This window comes from Carica papaya, chromosome 5 (genome assembly GCF_054855325.1).
Source record: "Carica papaya isolate Zhongbai chromosome 5, ASM5485532v1, whole genome shotgun sequence".
NCBI lineage: Eukaryota > Viridiplantae > Streptophyta > Magnoliopsida > Brassicales > Caricaceae > Carica > Carica papaya.
Genome location: NC_142313.1, coordinates 28,806,761 through 28,832,977, shown reverse-complemented (window position 1 = coordinate 28,832,977; position 26,217 = coordinate 28,806,761). Strand labels below are relative to the sequence as shown.

Below are 26,217 nucleotides of genomic sequence, written 5' to 3'. Positions count from 1 at the left end.
CCCCCTCCCATCATTTGTTTCCTTGTGCGTTCACACTGCACCTCTCCTTCTCGTTCTAAAATCGATTAAAATGCCCCTGATTCTTGACTCAAATTTGCGTATAAACCAGCGGACCATAGTTCCAGTCGCGCGTAACGTCGAACGACCCATCTGAAAAAAAATTGTTGCGATACGAGGACTTCTCAAGAGGTCACCCATCCGAGTACTACTCTCGCCCAAGCACACTTAACTGCAGAGTTCTGATGGAATCCAGTGCATTAGTGCTGGTATGATGCCACTTGTTTAATTTTGCGCTTCAAATACATACACTCCTTCTCTTTTCTTCCTCCTCCCGTCTTTTGTTTCGTTGTGCGTGCGCACTGCACCTCCCGTACTCGTTCTAATATCAAGTAAAATGCCATGGTGCTGTGACTCACATTTGCAAATAAACCTGCGGACCATAAATCAAGTCGCGCGTAACGTCGAAAGAATCATCTACAAAAAGATGGGAGCAACACGAGGACCTCCCAAGAAAATGGGTGCAACACGAGGCCTTCCCAAGTGGTCACCCATCCGAAGTACTACTCTCGCCCAAGCACCCTTAACTGTGGAGTTCTGATAGAATCTGTTGCATTAGTGCTGGTATGATCCCTCATGTTTCATTGTACACTGCAAATACATACACTCTTTCTCCTTCCATCCCTCCTCCCGTCATTTGTTTCCTTGTGCGTGCACTCTTCATCTCTCTTTCTCGTTCTAATATCAAGTAATATGCCCCGGCACCGTGACTCACCTTTGCAAATGAACCAGCGGTTTATAATTCCATTCGCGCGTAACGTCGAACAACCCATCCGAAAAAAAATAGGTGCAACACGAGGGCTTCCCAAGTGGTCACCCATCCGAGTACTACCCTCGCCCAAGCACACTTAACTACGGGGTTCTGATGGGATACGGAGCTTTAGTGCTGGTATGATCGCACCTGTTTAATTTCGCGCTGAAAATACATACACTCCTTCTCCATTCTTCCCCCTCCCGTCATTTGTTTCCTTGTGCGTTCACACTTCACCTCTCATTCTCATTCTAATATCGATTAAAATGCCCCTGTTTCTTGACTCACATTTGCGTATAAACCAGCGGACCCTAGTTCCAGATGCGCGTAACGTCGAACGACCCGTCTGAAAAAAAATTGGTGCGACACGAGGACTTCCCAGGAGGTCACCCATCCGAGTACTAATCTCGCCCAAGCACACTTCACTGCGGAGTTCTGATGGGATCCGGTGTATTAGTGCTGGTATGATCGAACCTGTTTAATTTTGCGCTTCAAATACATAAACTCATTCCCCTTTCATCCCCCTCCCGTCATTTGTTTCCTTGTGCGTGTGCACTGCACCTCCCGTTCTAGTTCTAATATCAAGTAAAATGCTACAGCGCCGTGACTCACATTTGCGAATAAACCTGAGGACCATAATACAAGTCGCGCGTAACGTCGAAAGAATCATCTGTAAAAAAATAGGTGCAACACGAGTACTTCACAAGAAAATAGGTCAAATATAAGGACTTCGTAGGAGGTAACCCATGCTAGTACTACTCTCGCCTAAGCACCCTTACCTACGGATTTCTGATAGAATCCGTTGCATTAGTGCTGGTATGATCGCACCTGTTTCATTTCGCGCTGCAAATACATAAACTCCTTATCCTTTCTTCCCCCTCTCGTTATTTGTTTCCTTGTGCATGCGCACTGAACCTCCCGTTCTCATTTTAATATCAAGTAAAATGGTACAGCGCCGTGACTCACATTTGCGAATAAATCTACGGACCATAATTAAAGTCGCGCATAACGTCGAATGGCACATCTGAAAAAAAGAAAATGGGTGCAACACGAGAACTTCCCAGGAGGTAACCCATCATTGTACTACTTTCGCCAAAGCACACTTCACTGCGGAGTTCTGATGGGATCCGGTGCATTTGTGCTGGTGTGACCGCACCTGTTTAATTTCGTTCTGAAAATACATACACTCCTTCTTCCCTCCCCCCCTTCCATCATTTGTTTCCTTGTGCATTCACACTGCACCTCTCCTTCTCGTTCTAATATCAATTAAAATGCCCCTGATTCTTGACTCACATTTGCGTATAAGCCAGCGGACCATAGTTCCAGTTGCGCGTAACGTCGAACGACCCATCTAAAAAAAAAATTGTTGCGATAGAAGGACTTCCCAAGAGACCACCCATCCGAGTATTAATCTCGCCCAAGTACACTTAACTGCAGAGTTTTGATGGGATCTAGTGCATTAGTGCAGGTATGATGCCACTTGTTTAATTTTGCGCTTCAAATACATACACTCTTTCTCTTTTCTTCCTCCTCCCGTCATTTGTTTCCTTGTGCGTGCGCACTGCACCTCCCGTACTTGTTTTAATATCAAGTAAAATTCCACGGCACCGTGACTCATATTTGCGAATAAACCTGCGGACCATAAATCAAGTCACGCGTAACGTCGAACGACACATCTGAAAAAAGGAAAATGGGTGAAACACGAGAACTTCCCAGGAGGTAACCCATCATTGTACTACTTTCGCCAAAGCAAACTTAACTGCAGAGTTATGATGGGATCCAATGCATTAGTGCTGGTATGATGCCACTTGTTTAATTTTGCGCTTCAAATACATACACTCCTTCTCTTTTCTTCCTCCTCCCGTCATTTGTTTCCTTGTGCGTGCGCATTGCACCTCCCGTACTCGTTCTAATATCAAGTAAAATGCCACGGCGCCGTGACTCACATTTGCGAATAAACCTGCAGACCATAAATCAAGTCGCGCGTAACGTCGAAAGAATCATCTGCAAAAAGATGGGTGCAACACGAGGACCTCCCAAGAAAATGGGTGAAATATAAGGACTTCGCAGGAGGTCACCCATCCGAGTACTTTTCTCGCCCAAGCACCCTTAACTGCGGAGTTCTGATAGAATCCGTTGCATTAGTGCTCGTATGATCCATCATGTTTCATTCTGCACTGCAAATACATACACTCTTTCTCCTCCCATCCCCTCTCCCGTCATTTGTTTCCTTGTGCGTGCACTCTGCATCACTGTTGCTGGTTCTAATATCAAGTAATATGACCCGGCACTGTGACTCACTTTTGCAAATGAACCAGCGGTTCATAATTCCATTCGCGCGTAACGTCGAACAACCCATCCGAAAAAAAATAGGTGCACCACGAGGGCTTCCCAAGTGGTCACCCATCCGAGTATTACTCTCGCCCAAGCACACTTAGCTGTGGAGTTCTGATGGGATCCGGGGCTTTAGTGCTGGTATGATTGCATAAGTTTAATTTTGCGCTGCAAATACATACACTCCTTCTCCTTTCTTCCCCCTCCCGTCATTTGTTTCCTTGTGCGTTCACACTTCACCTCTCATTTTCGTTCTAATATCGATTAAAATGCCCCTGCTTCTTGACTCACATTTGCGTATAAACCAGCGGACCCTAGTTCCAGACGCGCGTAACGTCGAACGACCCGTCTGAAAAAAAGTTGGCGCGACACGAGGACTTCCCAGGAGGTCACCCATCCGAGTACTAATCTCGCCCAATCACACTTAACTGCGGAGTTCTTATAGGATCCGGTGCATTAGTGCTGGTATGATCGCACCCGTTTAATTCTGGGCTGCAAATACATAAACTCATTCTCCTTTCATCCCCCTCCCATCATTTGTTTCCTTGTGCGTGCGCACTGCACCTCCCGTGCTCGTTCTAATATCAAGTAAAATGCTACGGTGCCGTGACTCACATTTGTGAATAAACTTGAGGACCATAATTAAAGTCGCGCGTATCGTCGAAAGAATCATCTGCAAAAAAATAGGTGCAACACGAGGACTTCCTAAGAAAATGGGTGAAATATAAGGACTTCGCAGGAGGTAACCCATGCTAGAACTACTCTTGCCCAAGCACCCTTACCTACGGAGTTCTGATAGAATCCGTTGCATTAGTGCTGGTATGATCGCACCTGTTTCATTTCGTACTGAAAATACATACACTCCTTCTCCTTCCCTCCCCCTCCCATCATTTGTTTCCTTGTACGTTCACACTTCACCTCTCATTCTCGTTCTAATATCGATTAAACTGCCCCTGCTTCTTGAATCACATTTGCGTATAAACCAGCGGACCCTAGTTCTAGTTGCGCGTAACTTCGAACGACCCGTCTGAAAAAAAATTGGTGCGACACGAGGACTTCCCAGGAGGTCACCCATCCGAGTACTACTCTCACCCAAGCACACTTTACTCCGGAGTTCTGATGGGATCCGGTGCATTAGTAATGGTATGATCGCACCCGTTTAATTCCGCGCTGCAAATACATAAACTCATTCTCCTTTCTTCCCCCTCCCGTCATTTGTTTCCTTGTGCGTGCGCACTGCACCTCCAGTGCTCGTTCTAATATCAAGTAAAATGCTATGGTGCCATGACTCACATTTGCGAATAAACCTGATGACCATAATTCAAGTCGCACGTAACGTCGAAAGAATCATCTGCAAAAAAATGGGTGCAACACGAGGACTTTCTAAGAAAATAAGTGAAATATAAGGACTTCGCATGAGGTCACCCATCCTAGTGCTACTCTCGCTCAAGCACCCTTAACTTGAAGAGTTCTGATAGAATTCGTTGTATTGGTGCTGGTTTGATCGCTCATGTTTCATTCTGCGCTGCAAATACATACACTCTTTCTCCCTCCGTCTCCCCTCCCGTCATTTGTTTCCTTGTGCGTGCACTCTGCATCTCTCCTTCTCGTTCTATCTCTTTTCTTCCCCCTCCCGTCATTTGTTTCCTTGTGCGTTCACACTTCACCTCTCATTCTCGTTCTAATATCGATTAAAATACCCTTGCTTCTTGACTCACATTTGCGTATAAACCAGCGGATCCTAGTTCCAAACGCGCGTAACGTTGAACGACCAGTCTGAAAAAAAATTGGTGCGACACGAGGACTTCCCAGGAGGTCACCCATCCGAGTATTAATCTCGCCCAAGCACACTTCACTGCGGAGTTCTGATAAGATCCGGTACATTTGTGCTGGTATGATCACACCTGTTTAATTTTGCGCTGCAAATACATAAACTCATTCCCCTTTCTTCTCCCTCCCGTCATTTGTTTCCTTGTGCGTGCGCACTACACCTCCCGTTCTCGTTCTAATATCAAGTAAAATGCTACAGCGCCGTGACTCACATTTGCGAATAAACCTAAGGACCATAATTCAAGTCGCGCGTAACGTCGAAAGAATCATCTGTAAAAAAATGGGTGCAACACGAGGACTTCACAAGAAAATGGGTGAAATATAAGGACTTCGTAAGAGGTAACCCATGCTTGTACAACTCTCGCCCAAGCACCCTTACCTACGGAGTTCTGATAGAATCCATTGCATTAGTGCTGGTATGATCGCACCTGTTTCATTTCGTGCTGAAAATACATACACTCCTTCTCCTTCCCTCCCCCTCTCATCAATTGTTTCCTTGTGCGTTCACACTGCACCTCTCCTTCTCGTTCTAATATTGATTAAAATGCCCCTGCTTCTTGACTCACAATTGCGTATAAACCAGTGCACCCCAGTTCCAGTCGAGCGTAACGTCGAACGACCGGTCTGAAAAAAAATTGGTGCGACATGAGGACTTCCCAGGAGGTCACCCATATGAGTACTTCTCTCGCCCAAGCACACTTAACTGCAGAGTTCTGACGGGATCCGGTGCATTAGTGCTAGTATGATCGCACCTATTTAATTCCGCGCTGCAAATACATAAACTCATTCCCCTTTCTTCCCCCTCCCGTCATTTGTATCCTTGTGCGTGCGCACTGCACCTCCTGTTCTCATTCTAATATCAAGTAAAATACTACAGCACCGTGACTCACATCTACGAATAAACCATAGGACTATAATTCAAGTCGCGCGTTACGTCGAAAGAATTATCTGCAAAAAAATGGGTACAACACGAGGACTTCACAAGAAAATAAGTGAAATATAAGGATTTCGCAGGAGGTAACCCATGCTAGTACTACTCTCGCCTACGCACCCTTACCTACGGAGTTCTGATAGAATCCGTTGCATTAGTGCTGGTATGATCGCACCTGTTTCATTTCGCACTGCAAATACATAGACTCATTCTCCTTTCTTCGCCCTCCCGTCATTTGTTTCCTAGTGCGTGCGCACTGCACCTCTCGTTCTCGTTCAAATATGAAGTAAAATGCCACGGCGCCGTGACTCACATTTGCGAATAAATCTGCGGACCATAATTAAAGTCGCGCGTAACGTCGAACGGCACATCTGAAAAAAAGAAAATGGGTGTAACACGAGAACTTCCCAGGAAGTAACCCATCATTGTACTACTTTCGCCAAAGCACACTTAACTGCGGAGTTCTGATGGGATCCGGTGCATTTATGCTGGTATGATCGCACCTCTTTAATTTCGCGCTGCAAATACATAAACTCCTTCTCCTTTCTTCCCCATCCCGTCATTTGTTTCCTTGTGCGTGCGCACTACACCTCTCGTTCTCGTTCAAATATCAGGTAAAATGCCACGGTGCCGTGACTCACTTTTGCGAATAGACCTGAGGACCATAATTCAAGTCGCGTATAACGTCGAAAGAATCATCTGGAAAAAAATGGGTGCAACACGAGAACTTCCCAGGAGGTAACCCATCATTATACTACTTTCGCCAAAGCACACTTAACTGCGTAGTTCTGATGGGATCCGGTGCATTTGTGCTGGTGTGACCGCACCTGTTTAATTTCGTGCTGAAAATACATACACTCCTTCTTCCCTCCCCACCTCCCATCATTTGTTTCCTTGTGCGTGCACTATGCATATCTCTTTCTCGTTCTAATATCAAGTAATATGCCCCGGCACCGTGACTCACCTTTGCAAATGAACCAGCGGTTTATAATTCCATTTGCGCGTAACGTCGAAAATCCCATCCGAAAAAAAATAGGTGCAACACGAGGGCTTCCTAAGTGGTCACCCATCTGAGTACTACTCTCACCCAAGCACACTTAACTGCAGAGTTCTGATGGGATCCGGTGCATTAGTGCTGGTATGATCGAACCTGTTTAATTTCGCGCTGTAAATACATAAACTCCTTCTCCTTTCTTCCCCCTCCCGTCATTTCTTTCCTTGTGCGTGCGCACTGCACCTCTCGTTCTCGTTCAAATATCAAGTAAAATGCCACGGCGTCGTGACTCACATTTGCGAATAAATCTACGGACCATAATTAAAGTCGCACGTAACGTCGAACGGCACATCTGAAAAAAGAAAATGGGTGCAACACGAGAACTTCCCAGGAGGTAACCCATCATTGTACGACTTTCGCCAAAGCACACTTAACAGAGGAGTTCTGATGGGATCCAGTGCATTTGTGCTGGTACGATCGCACCCGTTTAATTCCGCGCTGCAAATACATAAACTCCTTCTCCTTTCTTGCCCCTCCCGTCATTTGTTTCCTTGTGCGTGCGCACTGCACCTCCCGTGCTCGTTCTACTATCAAGTAAAATGCTACGGTACCGTGACTCACATTTGCGAATAAACCTGAGGACCACAATTCAAGTCGCGCGTATCGTCGAAAGAATCATCTGCAAAAAAATGGGTGGAACACGAGAACTTCCTAAGAAAATGGGTGAATTATAAGGACTTCGCAGGAGGTCACCCATCCTAGTGCTTCTCTCGTCCAAGCACCCTTAACTAGCGGAGTTCTGATAGAATTCGTTGCATTGGTGCTGGAATGATTGCTCATGTTTCATTCTGCGCTGCAAATACATACACTTTTTCTCCCTCCATCCCCCATCCCGTCATTTGTTTCCTTGTGCGTGCACTATGCATCTCTCTTTCTCGTTATAATATCAATTAAAATGTCCCTGCTTCTTGACTCACAATTGCGTATAAACGAGTGGACCCTAGTTCCAGTCGCGAGTAACGTCGAACGACCTGTCTGAAAAAAAAAATTAGTGCGACACGAGGACTTCCCAGGAGGTCACCCATCCGAGTACTACTCTCGCGCAAGCACTCTTAACTGCGGAGTTCTGATGGGATCCGGTGCATTAGTGCTGGTATGATCGCACCTATTTATTTTTGCGCTGCAAATACATAAACTCCTTCTCCTTTCTTCCCCCTCCCGTCATTTGTTTTCTTGTGCGTGCGCACTGTACCTCTCGTTCTCGTTCAAATATCAAGAAAAATGCCACGGCGCCGTGACTCACATTTGCGAATAAATCTGCGGACCATAATTAAAGTCGCGCGTAACGTCGAAAGAATCATCTGCAAAAAAATGGGTGCAACACGAGGACTTCACAAGAAAATTGGTGAAATATAAGGACTTCGCAGGAGGTAACCCATGCTAGTACTACTCTCGCCCAAGTACCCTTACCTACGGAGTTCTGATAGAATCTGTTTCATTAGTACTGGAATGATCGCACCTGTTTCATTTCGCGCTGCAAAAACATACTCCTTCTCCTTTCTTCCCCCTCCCGTCATTTGTTTCCTTGTGCGTGCGCACTACACCTCTCGTTCTCGTTCAAATATCAAGTAAAATGCCACGGCGTCGTGACTCACATTTACGAATAAATCTGCGGACCATAATTAAAGTCACGCGTAACGTCGAACGGCACATCTGAAAAAAAAAATGGGTGCAACACGAGAACTTCCCAGGAGGTAACCCATCATTGTGCTACTTTCGCCAAAGCACACTTAACTGCGGAGTTCTGATGGGATCCGGTGCATTTGTGCTGGTGTGACCGCACCTGTTTAATTTCGTGCTGAAAATACTTACACTCCTTCTTCCCTCCCCCCTCCCATCATTTGTTTCCTTGTGCGTGCACTCTGCATCTCTCTTTCTCGTTCTAATATCAAGTAATATGCCCCGGCACCGTGACTAACCTTTGCAAATTAACCAGCGGTTTATAATTCCATTCGTGCGTAACGTCGAAAAACCCATCCGAAAAAAAAATATGTGCAACACGAGGGCTTCCAAAGTGGTCACCCATCCGAGTACAACTCTCGCCCAAGCACACTTAACTGCAGAGTTCTCATGGGATCCGGTGCATTACTGCTGGTATGATCGAACCTGTTAAATTTCGCGCTGCAAATACATAAACTCCTTCTCCTTTCTTCCCCCTCCCGTCATTTCTTTCCTTGTGCGTGCGCACTGCACCTCTCGTTCTCGTTCAAATATCAAGTAAAATGCCACGGCGCCGTGACTCACATTTGCGAATAAATCTGCGGACCATAATTAAAGTCGCGCGTAACGTCGAACGACACATCTGAAAAAAAGAAAATGGGTGCAACACGAGAACTTCCCAGGAGGTAACCCATCATTGTACTACTTTCGCCAAAGCACACTTAACTGCGGAGTTCTGATGGGATCCGGTGCATTTGTGCTGGTGTGACCGCACCTGTTTAATTTCGTGCTGAAAATACATACACTCCTTCTTCCCTCCCCCCCTCCCATCATATGTTTCCTTGTGCGTTCACATTGCGCCTCTCCTTCTCGTTCTAATATCGATTAAAATGCCCCTAATTCTGGACTCACATTTGCGTATAAACTAGTGGACCATAGTTCCAGTCGCGCGTAACGTCGAACGACCCGTCTGAAAAAAAATTAGTGCGACACGAGGACTTCCCATGAGGTCACCCATCCGAGTACTACTCACGCCCAAGCACACTTAACTGCAGAGTTCTGATGGGATCCAGTGCATTAGTGCTGGTATGATCGCACCCGTTTAATTCCGCGCTGCAAATACATAAACTCCTTCTCCTTTCTTTCCCATCTCGTCATTTGTTTCCTTGTGCGTGCGCACTGCACCTCCCGTGCTCGTTCTAATTTTAAGTAAAATACTATGGTGCCGTGACTCACATTTGCGTATAAACCTGAGGACCATAATTCAAGTTGCGCGTATCGTCGAAAGAATCATCTGCAAAAAAATGGGTGAAATATAAGGACTTCACAGGAGGTAACCCATGCTATTACTACTCTCGCCCAAGCACCCTTACCTACGGAGTTCTGATAGAATCCGTTGCATTAGTGCTGGTATGATCGCACCTGTTTCATTTTGCGCTGCAAATACATACACTTTTTCTCCTTCTCTCCCCCTCCCATCAATTGTTTCCTTGTGCGTTCACACTGCACCTCTCCTTTTCGTACTAATATCGTTTAAAATGCCCCTGCTTCTTGACTCACATTTGCGTATAAACCAGCGGACCCTAGTTCCAGACGCGCGTAACGTCGAACGACCCGTCTGAAAAACAATTGGTGTGACACGAGGACTTCCCAAGAGGTCACCCATCCGAGTACTAATCTCGCCCAAGCACACTTAACTGCGGAGTTCTGATTGGATCCGGTGCATTAGTGCTGGTATGATCGCAATTGTTTAATTTTGTGCTGCAAATACATAAACTCATTCCGCTTTCTTTCCCCTCCCGTCATTTGTTTCCTTGTGCGTGCGCACTGCACCTCCCGTTCTCGTTCTAATATCAAGTAAAATGGTACGGCGCCGTGACTCACATTTGCGAATAAACCTGAGGAGCATAATACAAGTCGCGCGTAATGTCTAAAGAATCATCTGAAAAAAAAATGGGTGCAACACGAGGACTTCACAAGAAAATGGGTCAAATATAAGGACCTCGCAGGAGGTAACCCATGCTAGTACTACTCTCGCCCAAGCACCCTTACATACGGAGTTCTGATAGAATCCGTTGCATTACTGCTGGTATGATCGCACCTGTTTCATTTCGTGCTGCAAATACATACACTCCTTCTCCTTTCTTCCCCCTCCCGTCATTTGTTTCCTTGTGCGTGCGCACTGCACCTCTCGTTCTCGTTCAAATATCAAGTAAAATGCCACGGCGCCGTGACTCACATTTGCGAATAAATCTGCGGACCATAATTAAAGTTGGGCGTAACGTCGAACGGCACATCTAAAAAAAAGAAAATGGGTGCAACACGAGAACTTCCCAGGAGGTAACCCATCATTGTACTACTTTCGCTAAAGCACACTTAACTGCAGAGTTCTGATGGGATCCGATGCATTTGTGCTGGTGTGACCGTACCTGTTTAATTTCGTGCCGAAAATACATACACTCCTTCTTCCCTCCCCCCCTCCCATCATTTGTTTCCTTGTGCGTTCACACTGCACATCTCCTTCTCGTTGTAATATCGATTAAAATGCCCCTGATTCTTGACTCACATTTGCGTATAAACCAGCGGACCATAGTTTCAGTCGCGTGTAACGTCGAACGACCCATCTGAAAAAAAATTGTTGCGATACGAGGACTTTCCAAGAGGTCACCCATCCGAGTATTACTCTCGCCCAAGCACACTTAACTGCAGAGTTCTGATGGGATCCAGTGCATTAGTGCGGGTATGATGCCACTTGTTTAATTTTGCGATTCAAATACATACACTCTCTCTCTTTTCTTCCTCCTCCCGTCATTTGTTTCCTTGTGCGTGCGCACTGCACCTCCCGCACTCCTTCTAATATCAAGTAAAATGCCACGGCGCCGTGACTCACATTTGCGAATAAACCTGCGGACCATAAATCAAGTCGCCCGTAACGTCGAAAGAATCATCTGCAAAAAGATGGGTGCAACACGAGGATCTCCCAAGAAAATGGGTGAAATATAAGGACTTCGCAGGAGGTCACCCATCCGAGTACTTTTCTCGCCCAAGCACCCTTAACTGCGGAGTTCTGATAGAATCCGTTGCATTAGTGCTGGTATGATCCCTCATGTTTCATTCTGCACTGCAAATACATACATTCTTTCTCATTCCATCCCCCCTCCCGTTATTTGTTTTCTTGTGCGTGCACTCTGCATCTCTCTTTCTCGTTCTAATATCAAGTAATATGCCCCGGCACCGTGACTCACCTTTACAAATGAACCAGCGGTTTATAATTCCATTCGCGGGTAGCGTCTAACAACCCATCCGAAAAAAAATAGGTGCAACACGAGGGCTTCCCAGGTGGCCACCCATCCGAGTACTACCCTCGCCCAAGCACACTTAACTGCGGAGTTCTGATGGGATCCGGAGCTTTAGTGCTGGTATGATCGCACCTGTTTAATTTTTCGCTGTAAATACAAACACTCCTCCTTTCTTCCCCCTCCCGTCATTTGTTTCATTGTGCGTTCACACTTCACCTCTCATTCTTGTTCTAATAGCGATTAAAATGCCCCTGCTTCTTGACTCATATTTGCGTATAAACCAGCGGACCCTAGTTCCAGACGCGCGTAAAGTCGAACGACCCGTCTGAAAAAAAAATTGGTGCGACACGAGGACTTCCCATGAGGTCACCCATTCGAGTACTAATCTCGCCCAAGCACACTTAACTGCAGAGTTCTGATGGGATCCGGTGCATTAGTGCTGGTATGATCGCACCGGTTTAATTTCGCGCTGCAAATACATAAACTCCTTCTCCTTTCTTTCCCCTCCCGTCATTTATTTCCTTGTGCGTGCGCACTGCACCTCTCGTTCTCGTTCAAATATCAAGTAAAATGCCACGGCGCCGTGACTCACATTTGCAAATAAATTTGTGGACCATAATTAAAGTCGCGCGTAACGTCGAACGACACATCTGAAAAAAAGAAAATGGGTGCAACACGAGGACTTCACAAGAAAATGGGTGAAATATAAGGACTTCGCAGGAGGTAACCCACGCTAGTACTACTCTCGCCCAAGCACCCTTACCTACAGAGTTCTGATAGAATCCGTTGCATTAGTGCTGGCATGATCGCACCTGTTTCATTTCGTGCTGAAAATACATAGACTCCTTCTCCTTCCCTCCCCCTCCCATCAATTGTTTCCTTGTGCGTTCACATTGCACCTCTCCTTCTCGTTCTAATATCGATTAAAATGGCCCTGCTTCTTGACTCACATTTGCGTATAAACCAGCGGACCCTAGTTCCAGTCGCGCGTAACGTCGAACGACCCGTCTGAAAAAAAATTTGTGCGACACGAGGACTTCCCAGGAGGTCACCCATGCGAGTACTACTCTCGCCCAAGCACACTTAACTGCGGAGTTCTGATGAGATCTGGTGCATTAGTGCTGGTATGATCACACTCGTTTAATTTCGCGCTGCAAATACATAAACTCCTTCCTCTTTCTTCCCCCTCCCGTCATTTGTTTCCTTGTGCGTGCGCACTGCACCTCCCGTGCTCGTTCTAATATAAAGTAAAATGCTACGGTGCCGTGACTCACATTTGCGAATAAACCTGACGACCATAATTCAAGTCGCGCGTATCGTCGAAAGAAAGAATCATCTGCAAAAAAATGGGTGCAACACGAGGACTTCCTAAGAAAATTGGTGAAATATAAGGACTTTGCAGGAGGTCACCCATCCTAGTGCTACTCTCGCCCAAGCACCCTTAACTTGCGGAGTTTTGATAGAATCCGTCGCATTGGTGCTGGTATGATTGCTCATGTTTCATTCTGCGCTGCAAATACATACACTTTTTCTCCCTCCATCCCCCCTCCCGTCATTTGTTTCCTTGTGCGTGCACTCTGCATCTCTCCTTCTCGTTCTAATATCGATTAAAATGCCCCTGCTTCTTGACTCACATTTGCGTATGAACCAGGGGACCCTAGTTCCAATCGCGCGTAACGTCGAACGACCCGTCTAAAAAAGAATTAGTGCGACAAGAGGACTTCCCAGGAGGTCACCCATCCGAGTATTACTCTCGCTGAATCACACTTAACTGCGGAGTTCTAATGGGATCCGGGCATTAGTGCTAGTATGATCGCACATTTCTAATTTCGCGCTGCGAATACATAAACTCCTTCTCCTTTCTTCCCCTTCCCGTCATTTGTTTCCTAGTGCGTGCGCACTGCACCTCTCGTTCTCGTTCAAATATCAAGTAAAATGCCACGGCGCCGTGACTCACATTTGCGAATAAATCTGCGGACCATAATTAAAGTCGCGCGTAACGTCGAACGACACATCTGAAAAAAAAAAAATAGGTGTAACACGAGAACTTCCCAGGAGGTAACCCATCATTGTACTACTTTCGCCAAAGCACACTTAACTGCGGAGTTCTGATGGGATTCGGTGCATTTATGCTGGTATGATCGCACCTCTTTAATTTCGCGCTGCAAATACATAAACTCCTTCTCCTTTCTTCCCCATCCCGTCATTTGTTCCTTGTGCGTGCGCACTGCACCTCTCGTTCTCGTTCAAATATCAGGTAAAATGCCACGGTGCCGTGACTCACATTTGCAAATAAATCTGCGGACCATAATTAAAGTCGCGCGTAACGTCGAACGGCACATCTGAAAAAAAGAAAATGGGTGCAACACGAGAACCTCCCAGAAGGTAACCCATCATTGTACTACTTTCGCCAAAGCACACTTAACTGCGGAGTTCTGATGGGATCCGGTGCATTTGTGCTGGTGTGACCGCACCTGTTTAATTTCGTGCTGAAAATACATACACTCCTTCTTCCCTCCCCCCCTCCCATCATTTGTTTCCTTGTGCGTTCACACTGCACCTCTCCTTCTCGTTCTAATATCGATTAAAATGCCCCTGATTATTGACTCACATTTGCGTATAAACCAGCGGACCATAGTTCCAGTCGCGCGTAACGTCGAACGACCTATCTGAAAAAAATTGTTGCGATACGAGGACTTCCAAAGAGGTCACCCATCCGAGTACAACTCTCGACCAAGCACACTTAACCGCAGATTTCTGATGGGATCCAGTGCATTAGTGCTGGTATGATGCCACTTGTTTAATTTTGCACTTCAAATACATACACTCCTTCTCTTTTCTTCTTCATCCCGTCATTTGTTTCTTTGTGCGTGCGCACTGCACCTCCTGTACTCGTTCTAATATCAAGTAAAATGCCACGGCGCCGTGACTCACATTTGCGAATAAACTTGCGGACCATAAATCAAGTCGCGCGTAACGTCGAAAGAATCATATGCAAAAAGATGGGTGCAACACGAGGACCTCCCAAGAAATTGGGTGAAATATAAGGACTTCGCAGAAGGTCATCCATCCGAGTACATTTCTCGCCCAAGCACCCTTAACTGCGGAGTTCTGATAGCATCCGTTGCATTAGTGCTGGTATGATCCCTCATGTTTCATTCTGCACTGCAAATACATACACTCTTTCTCCTCCCATCCCCCCTCCCGTCATTTGTTTCCTTGTGCGTGTACTCTGCATCTCTCTTTCTCATTCTAATATCAAGTAATATGCCCCGGCACCGTGACTCACCTTTGCAAATGAACCAGCGGTTTATAATTCTATTCTCGCGTAACTTCGAAAAACCAATCCGAAAAAAAATAGGTGCAACACGAGGGCTTCCCAAGTGGTCACCCATCCGAATGCTACTCTCGCCCGAGCACACTTAACTGCGGAGTTCTGATAGAATTCGTTGCATTAGTGCTGGTATGATCGAACCTGTTTAATTTCGCGCAGCAAATACATACACTCCTTCTCCTTTCTTCCCCCTCCCGTCATTTGTTTCCTTGTGCGTTCACACTTCACCTCTCATTCCCGTTCTAATATCGATTAAAATGCCCCTGCTTCTTGACTCATATTTGCGTATAAACCAGCGGACCCTAGTTCCAGTCGCGCGTAACGTCGAACGACCCGTCTGAAAAAAAATTGGTGTGACACGAGGACTTCCCAGGAGGTCACCCATCCGAGTACTACTCTCGCCCAAGCACACTTAACTGCGGAGTTCTGATGGGATCCGGTGCATTAGTGCTGGTATGATCGCACCCGTTTAATTTCGCGCTGCAAATGCATAAATTCTTTCTCCTTTCTTCCCCCTCCCGTCATTTGTTTCCTTGTGCGTGCGCACTGCACCTCCCGTGCTCGTTCTAATATTAAGTAAAATGCTACGGTGTCGTGACTCACATTGGCGAATAAACCTGAGGACCATAATTCAAGTCGCGCGTAACGTCGAAAGAATCATCTGCAAAAAAATGGGTGCAACACGAGGACTTCCTAAGAAAATAGGTTTTAATATAAGGACTTCGCATGAGGTCACCCATCCTAGTGCTACTCTCGCCTAAGCACCCTTAACTTGCGGAGTTCTGATAGACTCCGTTGCATTGGTGCTGGTATGATCGCTCATGTTTCATTCTGCGCTGCAAATACATACACCCTTTCTCCCTCCATCCCCTCTCCCGTCATTTGTTTCCTTGTGCGTGCACTCTGCATCTCTCCTTCTTGTTCTAATATCAAGTAAAATGCCCTGGCATCGTGACTCACCTTTGCGAATGAACCAGCGGTATATAATTGCATTCGCGCGTAACGTCGAACGATCCATCCGAAAAAAAATGGGTGCAACACGAGGACTTCCCAAGAGGTCACCAATCCGAGTACTACTCCCGCCCAAGCACACTTAACTGCTAAGTTCTGATGGGATATGGTGCATTAGTGCTGGTATGATGGCACCTATTTAATTTCGCGCTGCAAATACGTACACTCCTTCTCCTTTCTTCCCCTTCCCGTCATTTGTTTCCTTATGCGTGTGCACTGCACCTCTCGTTCTCGTATAAATATCAAGTAAAATGCCACGGCGCAGTGACTCACATTTTCGAATAAATCTGCGGACTATAATTAAAGTCGCGCGTAACGTCGAATGGCACATCTGAAAAAAAAAATGGGTGCAACACGAGAACTTCCCAGGAGGTAACCCATCCTTGTACTACTTTCGCCAAAGCACACTTAACTGCGGAGTTCTGATGGGATCCAGTATATTTGTGCTGGTGTGATAGCACCTGTTTAATTTCGTGCTGAAAATACATACACTCCTTCTCCTTCCCTCCCCCCTCCCATCATTTGTTTCCTTGTGCGTTCACACTACACCTCTTTTTCTCGTTCTAATATCGATTAATATGCCCCTGCTTCTTGACTCACATTTGCGTATAAACAAGTGGACCATAGTTCCAGTTGCGCGTAACGTCGAACGACTCGTCTGAAAAAAAATTTGTGCGACACGAGAACTTCCCAGAAGTTCACCCATCCGAGTACTACTCTCGCCCAAGCACACTTAACTGTAGAGTTATGATGGGATCCGTTGCATTAGTGCTGGTATGATCGCACCCGTTTAATTTCGCGCTGCAAATACATAAACTCCTTCTCCTTTCTTCCCCCTCCCGTCATTTGTTTCCTTGTGCGTGCGCACTGTACCTCTCGTGCTCATTTTAATATCAAGTAAAATGTTATGACGCCGTGACTCACATTTGCGAATAAACCTGATGACCAAAATTCAAGTCGCGCGTAAAGTCGAAAGAATCATCTGCAAAAAAATGGGTGCAACACAAGAACTTCCCAAGTGGTCACCCATCCGAGTACTACTCTCGCCCAAGCATACTTAACTGCAGAGTTATGATGGGATCGGTTGTATTAGTGCTAGTATGATCGCACCTATTTAATTTCGCGCTGCAAATACATAAACTCCTTCTCCTTTCTTCCCCCTCCCGTCATTTGTTTCCTTGTGCGTGAACTCTGCATCTCTCTTTCTCGTTCTAATATCAAATAATATGCCTCGGCAACGTGACTCACCTTTGCAAATGAACCAGTGGTTTATAATTCCATTCGCGCGTAACGTCGAACAACCCATCCGAATAAAATTGGTGCAACACTAGGGCTTCCCAAGTGGTCACCCATCCGAGTACTACTCTCGCCCAAGCACACTTAACTGCGGAGTTCAGATGGGATCCAAAGCTTTAGGGCTGGTATGATCGCACCTATTTAATTTCGCACTGCAAATACATACACTCATTCTCCTTTCTTCCCCCTCCCGTCATTTGTTTCCTTTTGCGTTCACACTTCACCTCTCATTCTCGTTCTAATATCGATTAAAATGCCCCTGCTTCTTCACTCACATTTGCGTATAAACCAGCGGACCCTAGTTCCAGACGCGCGTAACGTCGAACGACCCGTCTGAAAAAAATTGGTGCGACACGAGGACTTCCCAGGAGGTCAGCCATCCGAGTACTAATCTCGCCCAAGCACACATAACTGCGGAGTTCTGATGGGATCCGGTGCATTAGTGCTGGTATGATCGCACCTGTTTAATTTCGCGCTGCAAATACATAAACTCATTCGCCTTTCTTCCCCCTCCCGTCATTTGTTTCCTTGTGCGTGCGCACTGCACCTCCCGTACTCGTTCAAATATCAAGTAAAATGCCACGGCGCCGAGACTCACATTTGCGAATAAACCTGCGAACCATAAATCAAGTCGCGCGTAACGTCGAAAGAATCATCTGCAAAAAGATGGGTGCAACACGAGGACCTCCCAAGAAAATGGGTGAAATATAAGGACTTCGCAGGAGGTAACCCATGCTAGTACTACTCTCGCCCAAGCACCCTTTCCTACGGAGTTCTGATAGAATCTGTTGCATTAGTGCTGGTATGATCGCACCTGTTTCATTTCGTGCTGAGAATACATACACTCCTTCTTCTTCCCTCCCCCTCCCATCAATTGTTTCCTTGTGCGTTCACACTGCACCTCTCCTTCTCGTTCTAATATCGATTAAAATACCCCTGCTTCTTGACTCACATTTGCGTATAAACCAGCGGACTCTAGTTCCAGTCGAACGACCCATCTGAAAAAAAATTGTTGCGATACGAGGACTTCCCAAGAGGTCACCCATCCGAGTACTACTCTCGCCCATGCACACTTAACTGCAGAGTTCTGATGGGATCCAGTGCATTAGTGCTGGTATGATGCCACTTGTTTAGTTTTGCGCTTCAAATACATACACTCCTTCTCTTTTGTTCCTCATCCCGTCATTTGTTTCCTTGTGCGTGCGCACTACACCTCCCGTACTCGTTCAAATATCAAGTAAAATGCCACGGCACCGTGACTCACATTTGCGAATAAACCTGCGAACCATAAATCAAGTCGCGCGTAACGTCGAAAGAATCATCTGCAAAAAGATGGGTGCAACACGAGGACCTCCCAAGAAAATGGGTGAAATATAAGGACTTCGCAGGAGGTAACCCATGCTAGTACTACTCTCGCCCAAGCACCCTTTCCTACGGAGTTCTGATAGAATCTGTTGCATTAGTGCTGGTATGATCGCACCTGTTTCATTTCGTGCTGAGAATACATACACTCCTTCTTCTTCCCTCCCCCTCCCATCAATTGTTTCCTTGTGCGTTCACACTGCACCTCTCCTTCTCGTTCTAATATCGATTAAAATACCCCTGCTTCTTGACTCACATTTGCGTATAAACCAGCGGACTCTAGTTCCAGTCGAACGACCCATCTGAAAAAAAATTGTTGCGATACGAGGACTTCCCAAGAGGTCACCCATCCGAGTACTACTCTCGCCCATGCACACTTAACTGCAGAGTTCTGATGGGATCCAGTGCATTAGTGCTGGTATGATGCCACTTGTTTAGTTTTGCGCTTCAAATACATACACTCCTTCTCTTTTGTTCCTCATCCCGTCATTTGTTTCCTTGTGCGTGCGCACTGCACCTCCCGTACTCGTTCTAATATCAAGTAAAATGCCACGGCGCCGTGACTCACATTTGCGAATAAACCTGCGGACCATAAATCAAGTCGCGCATAACGTTGAAAGAATCATCTGCAAAAAGACGGGTGCAACACGAGGACCTCCCAAGAAAATGGGTGAAATATAAGGACTTCGCAGGAGGTCACCCATCCGAGTACATTTTTCGCCCAAGCACCCTTAACTGCAGAGTTCTGATAGAATCCGTTGCATTAGTGCTGGTATGATCCCTCATGTTTCATTCTGCACTGCAAATACATACACTCTTTCTCCTTCTATCCCCCCTCCCGTCATTTGTTTCCTTGTGCGTGTACTCTGCATCTCTCTTTCTCGTTCTAATATCAAGTAATATACCCCGGCACCGTGACTCACCTTTGCAAATGAACCAGCGGTTTATAATTCCATTCGCGCGTAACGTCGAACAACCCATCCGAAAAAAAAATAGGTGCACCACGAGGGCTTCCCAGGTGGTGACCCATCCGAGTACTACTCTCGCCCAAACACACTTAACTGCGGCGTTCTGATGGGATCTGAAGCTTTAGTGCTGGTGTGATCGCACCCGTTTAATTCCGCGCTGCAAATACATAAACTCCTTCTCCTTTCTTCCTCCTCCCTTCATTTGTTTCCTTGTGCGTGCGCACTGCACCTCCTGTGCTCGTTCTAATATCAAGTAAAATGCTGCGGTGCCGTGACTCACATTTGCGAATAAACCCGAGGACCATAATTCAAGTCGCGCGTAACGTCGAAAGAATCATCTGCAAAAAAATGGGTGCAACACGAGAATTTTCTAAGAAAATAGGTGAAATATAAGGACTTCGCAGGAGGTCACCCATCCGAGTACTTTTCTCGCCCAAGCACCCTTAACTGTGGAGTTCTGATAGAATCCGTTGCATTAGTGCTGGTATGATCCCTTATGTTTCATTATGCACTGCAAATACATACACTCTTTCTCCTTTCATCCCCCCTCTTGTCATTTGTTTCCTTGTGTGTGCACCCTGCATCTCTCTTTCTCGTTCTAATATCAAGTAATATACCCCGGCACTATGACTCACCTTTGTAAATGAACCAGCGGTTTATAATTCCATTCGCGCGTAACGTCGAACAACCCATCCAAAGAAAAATAGGTGCAACACGAGGGCTTCCCAAGTGGTCACCCATCCGAGTACTACCCTCCCCTAAGCACACTTAACTGCCGAGTTCTGATGGGATCCGGAGCATTAGTGCTGGTATGATCGCACCTGTTTAATTTCGCGCTGCAAATACATACACTCTTTCCCCTTTCTTCCTCATCTCGTTCTAATATCGATTAAAATGCCCCTGCTTCTTGACTCACATTTGCGTATAAACCAGTGGATCCTAGTTCCAGACGCGAGTAACGTCGAACGACCCGTCTGAAAAAAAATTTGTGCGACACTAGGACTTCCCAAGAGGTCACCCATCTGAGTACTAATCTCGCCCATGCACACTTAACTGCAGAGTTCTGATGGGATCCGGTGCATTAATGCTGGTATGATCACACCTGTTTAATTTTGCGCTGCAAATACATAAACTCATTCCCCTTTCTTCCCCCTCCCGTCATTTGTTTTCTTGTGCGTGCGCACTGCACCTCTCGTTCTCGTTCAAATATCAAGTAAAATGCCACGGCGCCTTGACTCACATTTGCGAAAAAACCTTAGGACCATAATTAAAGTCGCGCGTAACGTCGAACAGCACATCTGAAAAAAAGAAAATGGGTGGAACACGAGAACTTCCCAGGGGGTAACCCATCATTGTACTACTTTCGCCAAAGCACACTTAACTGCGGAGTTCTGATGGGATTCGGTGCATTTGTGCTGGTGTGACCGCACCTGTTTAATTTCGTGCTGAAAATACATACACTCCTTCTTCCCTCCCCCCCTTCCATCATTTGTTTCCTTGTGCGTTCACACTGCACCTCTCCTTCTCGTTCTAATATCGATTAAAATGCCCCTGATTCTTGACTCACATTTGCGTATAAATCAGCGGACCATAGTTCCAGTCGCGCGTAACGTCGAACGACCCATCTGAAAAAAAATTGTTGCGATACGAGGACTTCCCAAGAGGTCACCCATCCGAGTACTACTCTCGCCCAAGCACGCTTAACTGCAGAGTTCTGATGGGATCCAGTGCATTAGTGCTGGTATGATGCCACTTGTTTAATTTTGCGCTTCAAATACATACACTCATTCTCTTTTCTTCCTCCTCCCGTCATTTGTTTCCTTGTGCGTGCGCACTGCACCTCCCGTACTCGTTCTAATATCGAGTAAAATGCCACGGCGCCGTGACTCACATTTGCGAATAAACCTGCGGACCATAAATCAAGTCGCGCATAAAGTCGAAAGAATCATCTGCAAAAAGATGGGTGCAACACGAGGACCTCCCAAGAAAATGGGTGAAATAAAAGGACTTCGCAGGAGGTCACCCATCCGAGTACTTTTCTCGCCCAAGCACCCTTAACTGCGGAGTTCTGATAGAATCCGTTGCATTAGTGCTGGTATGATCCCTCACGTTTCATTCCACACTGCAAATACATACACTCTTTCTCCTTCCATCCCCCCTCCCGTCATTTTTTTCCTTATTCGTGCGCACTGCACCTCTCGTTCTCGTTCAAATATCAAGTAAAATGCCACGGCGCCGTGACTCACCTTTGCAAATGAACCAGCGGTTTATAATTCCATTTGCGCGTAACGTCGAACAACCCATCCGAAAAAAAATAGGTGCAACACAAGGGCTTCCCAAGTGGTCACCCATCCGAGTACTACCCTCCCCTAAGCACACTTAACTGCGGAGTTCTGATGGGATCCGGAGCATTAGTGCTGGTATGATCGCACCTGTTTAATTTCGCGCTGCAAATACATACACTCCTTCTCCTTTATTCCCCATCCCGTCAATTGTTTCCTTGTGCGTTCACACTGCACCTCTCATTCTCGTTCTAATATCGATTAAAATGCCTGTGCTTTTTGACTCACATTTGCGTATAAACCAGCGTACCCAAGTTCCAGACGAGCGTAACGTCGAACGACCAGTCTGAAAAAAAATTTGTGCAACACGAGGACTTCCCAGGAGGTCACCCATCCAAGTATTAATCTCGCCCAAGCACACTTCACTGCGGAGTTCTGATGGGATCCGGTGCATTAGTGCTGGTATGATCACACCTGTTTAATTTCGCGCTGCAAATACATAAACTCATTCCCCTTTCTTCCCCCTCTCGTCATTTGTTTCCTTGTGCGTGCGCACTGCACCTCCCGTTCACGTTCTAATATCAAGTAAAAAGCTACAGCGCCGTGACTCACATTTGCGAATAAACCCGAGGACCATAATTCAAGTCGCACGTAACGTCGAAAGAATTATCTGCAAAAAAATGGGTGCAACACGAGGACTTCACAAGAAAATGGGTGAAATATAAGGACTTCGCAGGAGGTAACCCATGCTAGTACTACTCTCGCCCAAGCACCCTTACCTACAGAGTTCTGATAGAATCCCTTGCATTAGTGCTGGTATGATCGCACCTGTTTCATTTCGTGCTGAAAATACATACACTCCTTCTCCTTCCCTCCCCCTCCCACCAATTGTTTCCTTGTGCGTTCACACTGCACCTCTCCTTCTCGTTCTAATATCGATTAAAATGCCCCTGATTCTTGACTCACATTTGCGTATAAACAAGCGGACCCCAGTTCCAGTCCCGCGTAACGTCGAACGACCCGTCTGAAAAAAAATTGGTGCGACATGAAGACTTCCCATGAGGTCACCCATTTGAGTACTACTCTCGCCCATGCACACTTAACTGCGGAGTTCTGATGGGATCCGGTGCATTAGTGCTGGTATGATCGCAACCGTTTAATTCTACGCTGCAAATACATAAACTCCTTCTCCTTTCTTCCCCATCCCGTCATTTGTTTCCTTGTGCGTGCGCACTGCACCTCCCGTGCTCGTTCTAATATCAAGTAAAAATCTACGGTGCCGTGACTCACATTTGCGAATAAACCTGAGGACCATAATTCAAGTCGCACGTATCGTCGAAAGAATGATCTGCAAAAAAATGTGTGCAACACGAGGACTTCCAAAGAAAATGGGTGAAATATAAGGACTTCGTAGGAGGTCACCCATCCGAGTACTTTTCTCGCCCAAGCACCCTTAACTGCGGAGTTCTGATAGAATCCATTGCATTTGTGCTGGTATGATTGCTCATGTTTCATTCTGCGTTGCAAATACATACACTTTTTCTCCCTCCATCCCCCCTCCCGACATTTGTTTCCTTGTGCGTGCACTCTGCATCTCTCCTTCTCGTTCTAATATCCATTAAATGGCCCCTACTTCTTGACTCACATTTGCGTATAAACCAGTGGACCCTAGTTCCAGTCGCGCGTAACGTCGAACGACCTGTCTGAAAAAAAAATTAGTGCGACGCGAGGACTTCCCAGGAGGTCACCCATCCGAGTACTACTCTCGCCCAAGCACACTTAACTGCGGAGTTCTGATGGAATACGGTGCATTAGTGCTGGTTTGATCGCAACGGCTTAATTTTGCGCTGCAAATAGATAAACTACTTCTCCGTTCTTCCCCATCCCATCATTTGTTTCCTTGTGCGTTCACACAGCACCTCTCGTTCTCGTTCAAATATCAAGTAAAATGCCACGGCGCCGTGACTCACATTTGCGAATAAATCTGCGGACCATAATTAAAGTCGCGCGTAACGTCGAACGACACATCTGAAAAAAAGAAAATGGGTGCGACACGAGAACTTCCCAGGAGGTAACCCATCATTGTACTACTTTCGCCAAAGCACACTTAACTGCGGAGTTCTGATGGGTTCCGGTGCATTTGTGCTGGTGTGACCGCACCTGTTTAATTTCGTGCTGAAAATACATGCACTCCTTCTTCCCTCCCCCCCTCCCATCATTTGTTTCCTTGTGCGTTCACACTGCACCTCTCCTTATCGTTCTAAAATCGATTAAAATGCCCCTGATTCTTGACTAACATTTGCGTATAAACGAGCGGACCATAGTTCCAATCACGCGTAACGTCGAACGACCCATCTGAAAAAAAATTGTTGCGATACGAGGACTTCCCAAGAGGTCACCCATCCGAGTACTACTCTCGCCCAAGCACATTTAACTGCAGGGTTCTGATGGGATCCAGTGCATTATCGCTGGTATGATGCCACTTGTTTAATTTTGCGCTTCAAATAGATACACTCCTCGTTTCTTCCTCATCCCGTCATTTGTTTCCTTGTGCGTGCGCACTGCACCTCCCGTACTTGTTCTAATATCAAGTAAAATGCCACGGCGCCGTGACTCACATTTGCGAATAAACCTGCGGACCATAAATCAAGTCGCGCGTAACGTCGAAAGAATCATCTACAAAAAGATGGGTGCAACACGAGTACCTCCCAAGAAAATGGGCGAAATATAAGGACTTCGCAGGAGGTCACCCATCCGAGTACTTTTCTCGCCCAAGCACCCTTAACAGCGGAGTTCTGATAGAATCCGTTGTATTAGTGCTGGTATGATCCCTCATGTTTCATTCTGCACTGCAAATACATACACTATTTCTCCTCCCATCCCCCCTCCCGTCATTTGTTTCCTTGTGCGTGCACTCTTCATCTCGCTTTCTCGTTCTAATATCAAGTAATATGCCCCGGCACCGTGACTCATCTTTGCAAATGAACCAGCGGTTTATAATTCCCTTCGCGCGTAACGTCGAACAATCCATCCGAAAAAAAATAGGTACAACACGAGGGCTTCCCAGGTGGTCACCCATCCGAGTACTACTCTCGCCCAAGCACACTTAACTGCGGAGTTCTGATGGAATACGGTGCATTAGTGCTGGTTTGATCGCAACGGCTTAATTTTGCGCTGCAAATAGATAAACTACTTCTCCGTTCTTCCCCATCCCATCATTTGTTTCCTTGTGCGTGCGCACTGCACCTCTCGTTCTCGTTCAAATATCAAGTAAAATACCACATCGCCGTGACTCACATTTGCGAATAAATCTGCGGACCATAATTAAAGTCGCGCGTAACGTCAAACGGCACATCTGAAAAAAAGAAAATGGGTGCAACTCGAGAACTTCCCAGGAGGTAACCCATCATTGTACTACTTTCGTCAAAACACACTTAACTGCGGAGTTCTGATGGGATCCGGTGCATTTGTGCTGGTGTGACCGCACCTGTTTAATTTCGTTCTGAAAATACATACACTCCTTCTTCCCTCCCCCCCTTCCATCATTTGTTTCCTTATGCGTTCACACTGCACCTCTCCTTCTCGTTCTAATATCGATTAAAATGCCCCTGATTCTTGACTCACATTTGCGTATAAATCAGCGGACCATAGTTCCAGTCGCGCGTAACGTCGAACGACCCATCTGAAAAAAAAATTGTTGCGATACGAGGACTTCCCAAGAGGTCACCCATCCGAGTACTACTCTCGCCCAAGCACGCTTAACTGCAGAGTTCTGATGGGATCCAGTGCATTAGTGCTGGTATGATGCCACTTGTTTAATCTTGCGCTTCAAATACATACACTCCTTCTCTTTTCTTCCTCCTCCCGTCATTTGTTTCCTTGTGCGTGTGCACTGCACCTCCCGTACTCGTTCTAATATCAAGTAAAATGCCACGGCGCCGTGACTCACATTTGCGAATAAACCTGCGGACCATAAATCAAGTCGCGCATAAAGTCGAAAGAATCATCTGCAAAAAGATGGGTGCAACACGAGGACCTCCCAAGAAAAT

General features: G+C 46.3%; 5 non-coding genes and 44 pseudogenes across 5 annotated transcripts; all 49 read right to left on the bottom strand.

Moving 5' to 3' along the window:
* Window positions 1-161: 161 nt before the first annotated feature.
* Window positions 162-279, bottom strand: LOC148259648 (5S ribosomal RNA; annotated as a pseudogene).
* A 562-nt stretch (window positions 280-841) lies between these two features.
* On the bottom strand, window positions 842-960 carry LOC148259647 (5S ribosomal RNA; annotated as a pseudogene).
* A 205-nt stretch (window positions 961-1,165) lies between these two features.
* Window positions 1,166-1,284, bottom strand: LOC148259646 (5S ribosomal RNA; annotated as a pseudogene).
* Window positions 1,285-1,847: 563 nt separating this feature from the next.
* On the bottom strand, window positions 1,848-1,966 carry LOC148259645 (5S ribosomal RNA; annotated as a pseudogene).
* A 1,212-nt stretch (window positions 1,967-3,178) lies between these two features.
* On the bottom strand, window positions 3,179-3,297 carry LOC148259644 (5S ribosomal RNA; annotated as a pseudogene).
* A 205-nt stretch (window positions 3,298-3,502) lies between these two features.
* On the bottom strand, window positions 3,503-3,621 carry LOC148259643 (5S ribosomal RNA; annotated as a pseudogene).
* Window positions 3,622-4,180: 559 nt separating this feature from the next.
* On the bottom strand, window positions 4,181-4,299 carry LOC148259642 (5S ribosomal RNA; annotated as a pseudogene).
* A 630-nt stretch (window positions 4,300-4,929) lies between these two features.
* LOC148259641 (5S ribosomal RNA) lies at window positions 4,930-5,048 on the bottom strand (annotated as a pseudogene).
* A 559-nt stretch (window positions 5,049-5,607) lies between these two features.
* LOC148259640 (5S ribosomal RNA) lies at window positions 5,608-5,726 on the bottom strand (annotated as a pseudogene).
* A 563-nt stretch (window positions 5,727-6,289) lies between these two features.
* On the bottom strand, window positions 6,290-6,408 carry LOC148259639 (5S ribosomal RNA; annotated as a pseudogene).
* Window positions 6,409-6,613: 205 nt separating this feature from the next.
* LOC148259638 (5S ribosomal RNA) lies at window positions 6,614-6,732 on the bottom strand (annotated as a pseudogene).
* A 204-nt stretch (window positions 6,733-6,936) lies between these two features.
* Window positions 6,937-7,055, bottom strand: LOC148259637 (5S ribosomal RNA; annotated as a pseudogene).
* Window positions 7,056-7,263: 208 nt separating this feature from the next.
* LOC148259636 (5S ribosomal RNA) lies at window positions 7,264-7,382 on the bottom strand (annotated as a pseudogene).
* Window positions 7,383-7,945: 563 nt separating this feature from the next.
* On the bottom strand, window positions 7,946-8,064 carry LOC148259635 (5S ribosomal RNA). The gene has a single exon (XR_015819798.1). It is a non-coding gene; the product is annotated as a 5S ribosomal RNA (ribosomal RNA).
* A 559-nt stretch (window positions 8,065-8,623) lies between these two features.
* LOC148259634 (5S ribosomal RNA) lies at window positions 8,624-8,742 on the bottom strand (annotated as a pseudogene).
* Window positions 8,743-8,946: 204 nt separating this feature from the next.
* On the bottom strand, window positions 8,947-9,065 carry LOC148259633 (5S ribosomal RNA; annotated as a pseudogene).
* A 209-nt stretch (window positions 9,066-9,274) lies between these two features.
* On the bottom strand, window positions 9,275-9,393 carry LOC148259632 (5S ribosomal RNA; annotated as a pseudogene).
* Window positions 9,394-9,597: 204 nt separating this feature from the next.
* Window positions 9,598-9,716, bottom strand: LOC148259631 (5S ribosomal RNA). The gene has a single exon (XR_015820598.1). It is a non-coding gene; the product is annotated as a 5S ribosomal RNA (ribosomal RNA).
* A 529-nt stretch (window positions 9,717-10,245) lies between these two features.
* Window positions 10,246-10,364, bottom strand: LOC148259630 (5S ribosomal RNA; annotated as a pseudogene).
* An 887-nt stretch (window positions 10,365-11,251) lies between these two features.
* Window positions 11,252-11,369, bottom strand: LOC148259629 (5S ribosomal RNA; annotated as a pseudogene).
* Window positions 11,370-11,930: 561 nt separating this feature from the next.
* On the bottom strand, window positions 11,931-12,049 carry LOC148259628 (5S ribosomal RNA). Its single transcript, XR_015820015.1, has one exon. It is a non-coding gene; the product is annotated as a 5S ribosomal RNA (ribosomal RNA).
* A 203-nt stretch (window positions 12,050-12,252) lies between these two features.
* On the bottom strand, window positions 12,253-12,371 carry LOC148259627 (5S ribosomal RNA). The gene has a single exon (XR_015819983.1). It is a non-coding gene; the product is annotated as a 5S ribosomal RNA (ribosomal RNA).
* Window positions 12,372-12,934: 563 nt separating this feature from the next.
* On the bottom strand, window positions 12,935-13,053 carry LOC148259626 (5S ribosomal RNA; annotated as a pseudogene).
* Window positions 13,054-13,945: 892 nt separating this feature from the next.
* LOC148259625 (5S ribosomal RNA) lies at window positions 13,946-14,064 on the bottom strand (annotated as a pseudogene).
* Window positions 14,065-14,272: 208 nt separating this feature from the next.
* LOC148259624 (5S ribosomal RNA) lies at window positions 14,273-14,391 on the bottom strand (annotated as a pseudogene).
* Window positions 14,392-15,273: 882 nt separating this feature from the next.
* On the bottom strand, window positions 15,274-15,392 carry LOC148259623 (5S ribosomal RNA; annotated as a pseudogene).
* A 205-nt stretch (window positions 15,393-15,597) lies between these two features.
* On the bottom strand, window positions 15,598-15,716 carry LOC148259622 (5S ribosomal RNA). The gene has a single exon (XR_015819858.1). It is a non-coding gene; the product is annotated as a 5S ribosomal RNA (ribosomal RNA).
* Window positions 15,717-16,278: 562 nt separating this feature from the next.
* Window positions 16,279-16,397, bottom strand: LOC148259621 (5S ribosomal RNA; annotated as a pseudogene).
* A 207-nt stretch (window positions 16,398-16,604) lies between these two features.
* On the bottom strand, window positions 16,605-16,723 carry LOC148259620 (5S ribosomal RNA; annotated as a pseudogene).
* Window positions 16,724-16,929: 206 nt separating this feature from the next.
* Window positions 16,930-17,048, bottom strand: LOC148259619 (5S ribosomal RNA; annotated as a pseudogene).
* Window positions 17,049-17,253: 205 nt separating this feature from the next.
* Window positions 17,254-17,372, bottom strand: LOC148259618 (5S ribosomal RNA; annotated as a pseudogene).
* Window positions 17,373-17,576: 204 nt separating this feature from the next.
* On the bottom strand, window positions 17,577-17,695 carry LOC148259617 (5S ribosomal RNA; annotated as a pseudogene).
* Window positions 17,696-17,899: 204 nt separating this feature from the next.
* On the bottom strand, window positions 17,900-18,018 carry LOC148259616 (5S ribosomal RNA; annotated as a pseudogene).
* A 547-nt stretch (window positions 18,019-18,565) lies between these two features.
* Window positions 18,566-18,683, bottom strand: LOC148259615 (5S ribosomal RNA; annotated as a pseudogene).
* A 548-nt stretch (window positions 18,684-19,231) lies between these two features.
* LOC148259614 (5S ribosomal RNA) lies at window positions 19,232-19,349 on the bottom strand (annotated as a pseudogene).
* A 562-nt stretch (window positions 19,350-19,911) lies between these two features.
* Window positions 19,912-20,030, bottom strand: LOC148259613 (5S ribosomal RNA; annotated as a pseudogene).
* A 560-nt stretch (window positions 20,031-20,590) lies between these two features.
* On the bottom strand, window positions 20,591-20,709 carry LOC148259612 (5S ribosomal RNA; annotated as a pseudogene).
* Window positions 20,710-20,871: 162 nt separating this feature from the next.
* LOC148259611 (5S ribosomal RNA) lies at window positions 20,872-20,990 on the bottom strand (annotated as a pseudogene).
* A 209-nt stretch (window positions 20,991-21,199) lies between these two features.
* LOC148259610 (5S ribosomal RNA) lies at window positions 21,200-21,318 on the bottom strand (annotated as a pseudogene).
* Window positions 21,319-21,522: 204 nt separating this feature from the next.
* Window positions 21,523-21,640, bottom strand: LOC148259609 (5S ribosomal RNA; annotated as a pseudogene).
* Window positions 21,641-21,876: 236 nt separating this feature from the next.
* On the bottom strand, window positions 21,877-21,995 carry LOC148259608 (5S ribosomal RNA; annotated as a pseudogene).
* Window positions 21,996-22,201: 206 nt separating this feature from the next.
* LOC148259607 (5S ribosomal RNA) lies at window positions 22,202-22,320 on the bottom strand (annotated as a pseudogene).
* A 205-nt stretch (window positions 22,321-22,525) lies between these two features.
* On the bottom strand, window positions 22,526-22,644 carry LOC148259606 (5S ribosomal RNA; annotated as a pseudogene).
* A 559-nt stretch (window positions 22,645-23,203) lies between these two features.
* LOC148259605 (5S ribosomal RNA) lies at window positions 23,204-23,322 on the bottom strand (annotated as a pseudogene).
* A 561-nt stretch (window positions 23,323-23,883) lies between these two features.
* Window positions 23,884-24,002, bottom strand: LOC148259604 (5S ribosomal RNA; annotated as a pseudogene).
* A 209-nt stretch (window positions 24,003-24,211) lies between these two features.
* LOC148259603 (5S ribosomal RNA) lies at window positions 24,212-24,330 on the bottom strand (annotated as a pseudogene).
* An 880-nt stretch (window positions 24,331-25,210) lies between these two features.
* LOC148259602 (5S ribosomal RNA) lies at window positions 25,211-25,329 on the bottom strand (annotated as a pseudogene).
* Window positions 25,330-25,538: 209 nt separating this feature from the next.
* LOC148259601 (5S ribosomal RNA) lies at window positions 25,539-25,657 on the bottom strand (annotated as a pseudogene).
* Window positions 25,658-25,862: 205 nt separating this feature from the next.
* LOC148259600 (5S ribosomal RNA) lies at window positions 25,863-25,980 on the bottom strand (annotated as a pseudogene).
* Window positions 25,981-26,217: the final 237 nt, after the last annotated feature.